This window comes from Mus pahari, chromosome X (assembly GCF_900095145.1).
Source record: "Mus pahari chromosome X, PAHARI_EIJ_v1.1, whole genome shotgun sequence".
NCBI lineage: Eukaryota > Metazoa > Chordata > Mammalia > Rodentia > Muridae > Mus > Mus pahari.
The window spans coordinates 57,751,730-57,761,822 of NC_034613.1; positions in this window are offsets into that span (position 1 = coordinate 57,751,730).

Here is a 10,093-nt window from a genome sequence, read left to right on the forward strand (position 1 = left end):
GGGGGGGGGGTATAGGGAACTTTCGGGATAGCAGGGGGGGGGGGGGGGGGGGTATAGGGAACTTTCGGGATAGCATTTGAAATGTAAATAAAGAAAATAATAATAATAATAAAAGAAAAAGCTTGGCAGTGTTCCTTCTGTTTCTATTTTGTAGAATAGTTTAAGGAATATTAGCTCTTCTTTGAAAGTCTGGTAGAATTCTGCACTAAAACCATCTGACTCAAGGCTTTTTTGGTTGGGAGACTTTTTTAATTAATATTATTTTCTTTATTTACATTTCAAATGCTATCCCAAAAGTTCCCTATACCCCACCCCCGCCCCTGCTCCCTTACCCACCCACTCCCACTACTTGGCCCTAGCCTTGTTTGGGAGACTTTTAATGAATGCTTCTAGTTTCTTAGGTATTATAGGACTGCTCAGGTAGTTTATCTGATCTTGGATTTAGGTTGGTAATTTGGTATCTGTTATTTCAATTTTCCATTTTTGTGGAATACAGGCTTTTGAAGTAAAACCTAATGATTCTTTGATTTTTCTCAGGGGAAAACAGCCAGCAATTTGGGCCTCTTTTAAATTTTCCAAGTACATAGTAATTATATATACTTATGGGGTACAATATGATATGGAGAGGGGAATTTCTCGGGAACTTTGTTTATAATTGATTAAAATTACAGATGGTTCATATCTTATTTACTTTCTTCTTCCTGCTTTGGACAAAGACATAATGATTAAAGCTTAGTTACTCAGCTTTAACCCACTGGACCAATACCAACAACTTTTTATATCAAGATATCTATTTTGTAAAGACAAACTAATTTTATTAAACTATTGTTAGTGGGGTTTCCATATACTTTATTTACACCACCAAACATTTCTTGTGAATCTTTTTCCTATGTTTAAGCAATTCACACACACAAAAAAAGAGGTGCAAATATTGTTTCATTTCTGTGATGGTGAATTATTTGATGTAACCTAACTTAGAAAGAGATATTCGGTTACCTGCTAACATGTTGCTCCTGAGTGTATCTGAAAAGGTTTGTTCAAGAAGAGATTAGCATTGAAGTTGGTAGACTGAATAAAAGGATTTCTCTCACCAATGCAAGTGGAAACATTCAACTCCGAAGGCCTTAAACAAAACAGCAAGGAAAAAAAGACTGCTTCTCCAACCTTAGAACTTTGGCTCAATTACAACACTGAACTTCCCACTTGTAGATATCAAACCATAACACTTACCAACCTCCATAATCCCATGAGCAGATTGTGATAATAAATCTCCTTCTATGCAATGATGTCATTGATTTTTAACATTATATAACATATATAGTTACAACAATATATCAAGCTTAAATCACTCTGCAAAGTGAAAGATTTAGACAGAAAAGGTCAAATTCTATCTGATTTCATGTTCATGGACTCCCTAACATATAGTGATAGAAGAATGGTGGTAGCTAGGGACTGGTGATATGGTGATGAGTTAGAAGCCATTGTTAAATGGGCACAGGATTTTTGACAGGAAAGAAGAGTTTGGAAGATGTAAAATGGTGTTGTTTGTATAACTGTGATTGTCCCTGACACTCCTGAACTGCACAGTTAAAATGGCGAAGATAGTTCATTTTATTCTATATATATTTGACCACAATAAAATCAGGGGGAAAGCACTGCAATTAGTTTTATAAATTTAAAACTGGATACATTTTAAACTTTTATTGTATCTTATTAATGGTAATCCATGGTGTTTCTGAGTATGAAGAAAACAGATCTTCAGTATGCACTGAGGGAGGGGTAATCTAAATTGGTCAAACCACATTAGAGGAAAAGTTAGTGAATTGTACCCAAAAGTCTTATAAATATTCATGTATTTAAATGCACTGATTCTACTTCTAGGATTACAGCCAATAAAGTAATTAAAAAGTGCAGACAATGTTTTATGTCTAAAGATGTTCATAAGAGCATTTTTTCCTAATGCCAAGTAATAAGAAGTAACATGCATCCAGAAAAGGGTTGCTTTAAATCAACTGCAGTGCAGACTATCCAAGGGATATTGGTTCGCTATGATGAACAATGGGGTAGATGTATAACTGTATTCTTGAATCACCTAAGGAGATGTTTCAATTTATAGTACTAGTTATACCTCAGATTTCTTAAATTAGGACTTCTGGAGGTGGGACTCAGACATCAGTACTTTTTAAAGCAACCCCCACCCCCACCACCTACTGATTCCACTATGCAGCCAAGCTTAAGAACCGCTTGTGTGCACTTCTATTTATTGACATGAAAAAATATATAAATATTCACTAGAATTTGATGATAAAAGCAGATTATAGAAAGGTCTTATAGCATGAGCTTATTTAAAAAACATAAATGTGTGGAACTTTTGAATAATGATGATGGATTGAATGCCCAAATTTGCCTTTACTTCCTCCTGAAAGCCCAGTAAAACAACAATAAAAATATCAATTGCAAACTTTTAAGAAAAAAAAACTATAAGAGAAAAACAGCCATGCAACCTTGGAAGCTAGAAAGCACTTCCATGGTAACTTACAAGTAGAGCTGGCTTTCAAACCCATAGTAGAAAACACTAACAATGTAATTTATAGCACAGAATCCCTGGATCCTCTATAAGGAAATATAGGAACAATTGCTACAACTGAAGGATGTGTTTCCAACTTAAAAGGGACCAGTAAGTGCTCAATCTAGTACATAAAAATAGAGCCACATAAGTTACATCTCTGAGAAATTTTAGAACATTTAAGTCAAAGTGAATGTCTTCTAAGTTTCTGTTAGTATTGTTGTTCTCATATTTCCTTTTGGAAACTTCTAATGCCCAAGTGATGAGACAAACCATTGTTACATATTGTTCTGTGCCCCTCTGTCAGGAGTGTACACTTCTGTCAATAATTCACATTGTACAAATGAAGCTGCACTCAACTCTTTCTCCGAAAATGATCTCTTCTAGACCTGTAAGCGGAAACACAGCTAGTGGAAACCATGTGCTAAAGGCCTGGTTGTCTACAAAGTTAGCTAAAGAAGTGGGAGTGAAAAAGTAGAATCAGATCTGAAATGAGATGAATTTAAAGTGGCCACCTGTGACTAATACAGAAGTGGATGCTCACAGTCATCCATTAGACCGAACACAATGAAGGAGCTAGAGAAAGTACCCAAGGAGCTGAAGGGGTTTGCAGCCCTCTAGGGGGAATAATAATGTGAACTAACCAGTACCCCCAGAGATCCCTGGGACTAAACCACCAATCACAGAAAACACACAGAGAGACTCATGGCTCTATCTGCATATGTAGCTGAGAATGGCCTAGTTGGTCATCAATGGGAGGAGAGTCCCTTGGTCCTGTGGAGGTTCTATGCCCCAGTATAGGAGAATGCCTGGACCAGGAAGCAGGAGTGGTTGTGTTGGGGAGCAAGGGGAGGGGGGAGAGGATCGGGATTGTCGGAGGAGAAACTAGGAAAGGGGATAACATTTGAAATGTAAAATAAGGAAATATCTAATAAAAATAAAATAAAAATTCAATAAATAAATAAAGTGGCCATCTGTAGGGTTGTGGGTCCTACATCTGCTCTGCCACAGGGCTTGGCCACTTGGGGAGACAGGATGCAAAGTCTGACCATTCTTACCCCATGCTGTCCTAGGAGCCATAGGGAAGCACCAGGACATGGCTCCAGGGGTGGGGAAGCATTTGAGGCTCCTCCGGACAGCTGGAACTGGTTTTGGGGGTCCCTGGGCCTGCAATGAGGCTAGGCGTTTGGATCTCAGGATCTTCAACACCCAGGTGCCATTGGATGCTGTAGAAAAGCTGAGAACGGAGTGCCCCCCACCCCCTGAAACCTGGGGCTGGCAACGGGGGAGTTCTGCATGGTTCTGTGGGGAGAGTCCTTGGCTTGTTAGCAGTTGGCTTGGGCTTGGTGGAGCTCGGAGGCTGCTGTGGCTGGGAGCAGAGAGGTCTTCTAAGGGAGATTAGATGGTGGCTCTGTAGGTAGAAGGCCATGACACCCATGGCAGATCCTGATGTAAAGAGGCAGTCCATGGTTTTAAGGCATTTATTGTCATGGAGGAAAGTGGATGAGTTAAAAAAAGAACTCCCACTTCTCAGGGTGAGCCTGAGGTTAAATACCTTTTGCAGGGAGGAATGTCTGGGAAGGAAAGCTTATTGGCTAAGCCCTCCACGCCTTTAGGGACCTCATTAAAATGGAGATCTGTCCTGAGCTTACATTACCACAGGTCAGGTCCTCTACCTGTGAAGGGGCTTGGGGCATTGCCCATACATGACTGATGGCCACAAATCTATGGAGGGTGTGGCTAGTGACAGGAGTCTGATGCCTGGGAACAGGTGAAATGCCTATGGTTCCTTCAAAGACTCTCGGGTTTCAAGTCTTAGCTCAATTGGGAACAAGGCTATCTTTCATGGTTCCACATCCACCTAGGGTTATATGAGCCAACAGATAATCTAGTTTGCATAAGTTCATTTGAGATGTATTTCTTTTCTTTGCTTCTTTTTAAATAGAAGTAAATTTATTCTTTTCAGTCTACATATACAATAATGGTTTTCATTATAACATTTTCATATATGTTATTGAACTTTGCACATTTTAGTCCATTGTCTCAATTCCATTTTCCTTCTTCCCCTTTCTTAGTATTTTTTTTTTCTGAAAGTCAAAATCAGGAGTCTTGACTAAATAAAGGGGCTGCAGAGCTGGTTAAAAGCACTGGCTGATCTTCCAGAGGACCCAGGTTCAATTCCCAGCATCCATATGGTAGTTCATAATTGTCTATAACTCCAGTTTTAGGAGATTTGGCATCCTCACACAGACATACATGCAGGTACAACACCAATATATATAAAATAGAAATAAATAACTCATTTAAATGTTTTTAAAATGTATTGTATGAGTATGTCAGAGAACCATCACATGAGATAATAATGGAGCAGAACACACTAACTTTATCAGTTTCTCTAAGGCAAATTTCAATACTTGAAAGCTTTTCTACGGCATTCCAAAAATCCATATAAAAAAATAAAGTCTTTTCACCATATGATTTATTCAAACATCAATGAGATCTTTGGTTTTGTTTGTTTGTGTTTTGAGTTTTGTTTTACATTTTTTTCTTTTACTGAAAATGAATTCTTTTCTTACAATACATGCTAATTATACTGCTACTACTTCTAGTTCTTTGCCACTTCTCCTCCCCATCAGATCCACTCCCTTTATGTCTCTCATTGAAAATATCCAAATAAAATATAGTAAGATGAAACAAAAACTATCATATTGAAATTGGACCTGACAAATGAACAGGAAGAAAAGATTCACAAGAATAGGCAATTAGAGTCAAAGACCCACTTGTTCTCATAGTCAGAAAGGCCATAAAAATGCTAAGCTAATAGCTGTAATGGCCAGCATAGACCCATATAGGCCCTATGTTTGCTGCTTCAGTCTCCCTGACTTCATATGTCATTTGCTTAGTTGATTCAGAAGGCCTTGTTCCCCTGGTGTCCTCCATTCCCCCCCTCACTATTACACTCTTTCCATTTCCTCTTTTCTTGACCAAGGGGATCCCATGGAAATCCCCAAACAACCCAGGGTTTCTAAGATAAGTTTGCCCTTTACAAACAGCCAGTGGGGCCCCATTGCTGAAGATAAGATCCACATATCTAATTGAACATGGAGAAGTCAAGGTGGTACCTACATGGAGCCCTCACCCATATGTCCTAGTGTCTTTGGTTAGGCAAGGTACTCTGTAGGCTACCAAAAATGAAACATGGACACCAACCAACCCACAAAACCTTTGACCTACAATCTGTCCTGCCTGTATAATTAATGGTGGCACACAACTTGTGGAGTGACCAACCAATGTCTGATTTGACCCAAAGCCCACTCCATCAGAAGTAACTCACAGATGACACTGTTTGTGTAACCAAAAACAAGTGATTAGATAGCACAGAACAAACAGGAAAATGATTCCAAATGATAGTCAGCTATAACCATAGGTCAGTGCTTCATCAATGAGCTCTTTTAAGGGATTAGAGGCCCTATTGATCCACCAAATAACTGTCCATACCCAAGCCTACACTAGTGATATAAGTATAAGCGTTCATTTTTAAAGGCAGTGTTAATTCTAAGACAGCATGTATCCAAAGATACATGGTACTGTGTATGTAGATGATGTATTTGCATCCTGAAGGCAATATAAAAAGGTATTTATATTTGTTTTCAAGGATGACCACTTGTTATTGGATAACCACTTTATGTGCTCTTCCATGGGGAATATTTTCTACTCTCATTTTCAGCATCCCATAGCTGCCTATAATACTTTGTATAGGGTTGAGGACTCTTCGACTTTCCCCTGCGCTGCTATCTCAAGAATGGATATATGGGAGGCTTTGAAGGGAAGACAGAGAATGGAAAAATGATGTAATTATATTATAATCTCAAAAAATAAAATAAGTGTTTAAAAAACAAGAAATGAAGAAACTTATAATTCCAATTGGTTAAGTCTTACAAATTATTAAGAATCTATTAAAACTTCTAAACTTGGTCTGGTTAAATAGATCAGTAAGTATAGATACTTATGAAATAAACCTGGGAACCTGAATTATATTCCCCAAACTCATATAAAAGTGCAAGAAGAGAACTGGTTCCAAAGAATTGTCCTCTGCCTTCCACACATGCAACATCCATACACATTCTCCTCACAGTAAATAATAAAATTTATTTTAAAAAGCCTTCCAAACCATATTTGATAATTACTAACATTTAACATCCATAATCTAAAAATAGATATTCTCATCAAGGCATATTTTCAGAATTAACAGAAAAATTTCAAAGTATTGCTGTTGAAAACAATTTTATGTGAAATTAAGATTATGGAATTTGTTGTTTAAAAATATATTATATGTATTTGTGTTTTGTCTGTATGCATGCCTGCCTGCATGCATGTGCATGCCCAGTGTTACATAGACCAGAAGAACATTTCAGATCCCCTGATAGTGGAGTAACCAATGATTGTGAACCACCATGCCTCTTAATGTGTTTTCTTGTGGTATTTTTCCTTTAGAAATTGAACACAAGTATTAATTTCTCTTTATGAAGAAAAGGAGATAAGAAAGGAGAGAATGAAGATAATTGTATATTAATTATAATCTTGGAGGGGAAAAAGGGGGCAGGATCGGGTGTGGAAGGAGATGAATATGTAGCAGAGGATGGCCTTATCTGGCATTAATGGGAGGGAAGGCCCTTGGTCCTGTGAAGGCTCGATGCCCCAGTGTAGGGGAATGCTAGGGCAGTGAAGCAGGAGTGGGTGGGGGAGCACCCTCATAGAAGCAGGGGAAGGGGAATGGGATAGGGGGCTTGCGGAGGGGAAACCGGGAAGGGGGATAGCATTTGAAATGTAAATAAAAATAAGCAATAGAAAAATTATAATTTTGATTTTCAGAGTGAACATAGTATAATGATGATTCTGGAAAGCCATGCTTCCAGATGGATATACTAAATTTGGTCTGAATAATCTCTAACTAGTTTGTGTATGTATGTATGTATGTATGCATGTATGTATGTATGTATGTATGTATATATGTATATAGGCAGGTATGAATGAATGCATGTATTAGTAGGGAAAATCCCACAAGGCCTCAACCCTACATAACGAATTAGAGGCAAGTGAGGAAAGTTGGCATCAGGAAAGATGGCCCTCCTTAGGGAAAGAGCACACCAATTGATTGTTCATTGTCAAATTGTCAGCTCGGAAAACATGCATATAAATTTCATTGTATGGACCTGACAGATTATATTTGGGATCGTATCATACTAGAATGTTTGGTTCTAAAACTTAGTGTTTGGGTTGCTGACTTAGGTTTCATAAGAAAGTATTCAGTGAGTTAGGACTTGGTATTCGGACAGAATATCTACAATTTTCTGAAATAGCCTTAAACATTTTTTATAGTTTTTTACTACCTGTTTATGTGGTGGTTTTAGCATTGATGATTATAAAGTGAAGCCTTCTATCAACCCTGCAAAGCCCTGAAGATGGTCTACGATGCCTCCCTGTAGTGTCACATGTTCAGCCAAGATCTCGATGTAAGAAATAAACAAGCACAGCTACCTCAAAAAAAATGATAGCAAGCTTCCTTCTTCCATATCTGCTACAAAAGGTGCCATCAGAAGGCGTGACCCAGATTAAAGGTGGTCTCTGAAGAGCCTACCTCTAAAGATCCAGATTAAAAGTAGGTCTTCCCACTTCGAACGATTTAATTAAGAAAAAAATCCTTCACAGGCACATAAGCTCTTGGGTTTTAGTTAATTCCATGTAGTCAAGTTGACAACCAAGGATAGCCACAATTCTACCTCTTGTCAACTTGACACACACTCATTTGTTGTCCTTATGTAATGCTTAATTTCCAAATGAAAACAATAACTAGGTCATGATTACATCTAACATGACATAACTATCCCGCATACAATACCAAATGTATAATATATTTAACCAGGTCATAATTATACCTAGCATGATATAACTATCCCTCATACAACTACAAACACATTACAAAATTTTAGAATAGGTGCCAATGTCCCTTGATGGATATTCTTTTACTATCTTAAACTTAAACAAAATAGCCACTGATATCCCTTAATAGATGCTACATTACATGATAAAGAGGTTGAGGAAAGGAAACACAAATATCTGTACAAACACATTCTTAACACAATATGACAAAAATTTTCATGTCAATTATAGTTCCCTTGTCTATAGCTGGTCATATGGTCTTAGCTGGTATTTATAACTGCCTTCCTTTATTACTCATTCTATATTTCCTCTGCCCTCAGTAAGTACCTCAGCAGGTTTTGGCTTTTTTTTCTTGAGGAGTGACCCATACCTTCATTCCTGAAGGGTATGTGCCTTTTGTCATCTTGCCTAGATTAGGTTCTCATAGTTTCCCATTGACTTTAATCACAAAACATTGTAGCAAGAAGAGATGCTCTAAAGCATTGGTTCTCAACCTTAGCAATGCTGTGACCCTTTAAGACAGTTCCTCATGTTTTAGCAACCCCCAATCATAAAATTATTTTCATTGCTATTTCATAATTATAATTTTGCAACTTGTGAATCATAATGCAAATATCTGTGCTTTCTAATGAACTTAGATAACCCCTGTGAAATGATTGTTCATCCCCCAAAGGGGTTGTGACAGTTTTGACACTTTTTTTTAACTGTGAGAACTTCCATATTAAACCTAGAATCTACACTCAGTGGGCCTATATTCAATAAACTAAGCCTGATCCAGGTTTTAGTTCCTTCCACCATTATCAAATCTGTTCTTCAAATCTATCCCTTCAAACTATCCTTACACAGATTCCCCAGATTTGTGGTTAAATGAATTTGCAAACTCAATAAGTTCTTTAGTAGTGTAGAATACCTCCTCATAAACTATACTTTTTCTATCTTTTCTCTAGGAGACTGCTTAGTCTTAAATCTGATTATAGGTCAATTGGTGTGGGCCCTGTGGGGCATCAGTATTGTCTTGTCTGGCATCTCCTTCAGAGAAAGTCACTGTTGGTTTAGCAGACAATGGAGAATTAATTTCCATAGTCAAAGGTAGAAAAGGCAATATTTCAGGGGATGGGGAGGGCTGAGAATACATCGGAGGGCTGAATAACTCATCCAAATGATATCAAGTCAAAAGATACAGAAAATCCAGACAAAAAGCCACAGAACTCAAATTCCTCAAACCCTAAGTACATTATTCCAAATCAAACCCTTTTTGTTATTTTTCTTTTTTCACTCCCTGCAAACGTAGAGGATATGCTTATGCTTCTATTTTCTTATTTGTATCTGGAAATACCCTCACAGCACTCATAGGAAAATTGAGCACTTAATTCACATGATCCCTTCTGGTCCTCATACATCTTCCTGACTTTTGATCTTTGTTAGTTTTAATTCTTATCTAGTTACCTAGTGTAGTGGCTATTCCTGGTTGTCAACTTGACTATATTTGAAATGAACTACAATCCAGAATTGGAAGGCTCACCAGTGGACCTAATCTGGAGACTGGGAGATAGAAGTTTCTGATCTGGATCTTGGTATGGAGATCTT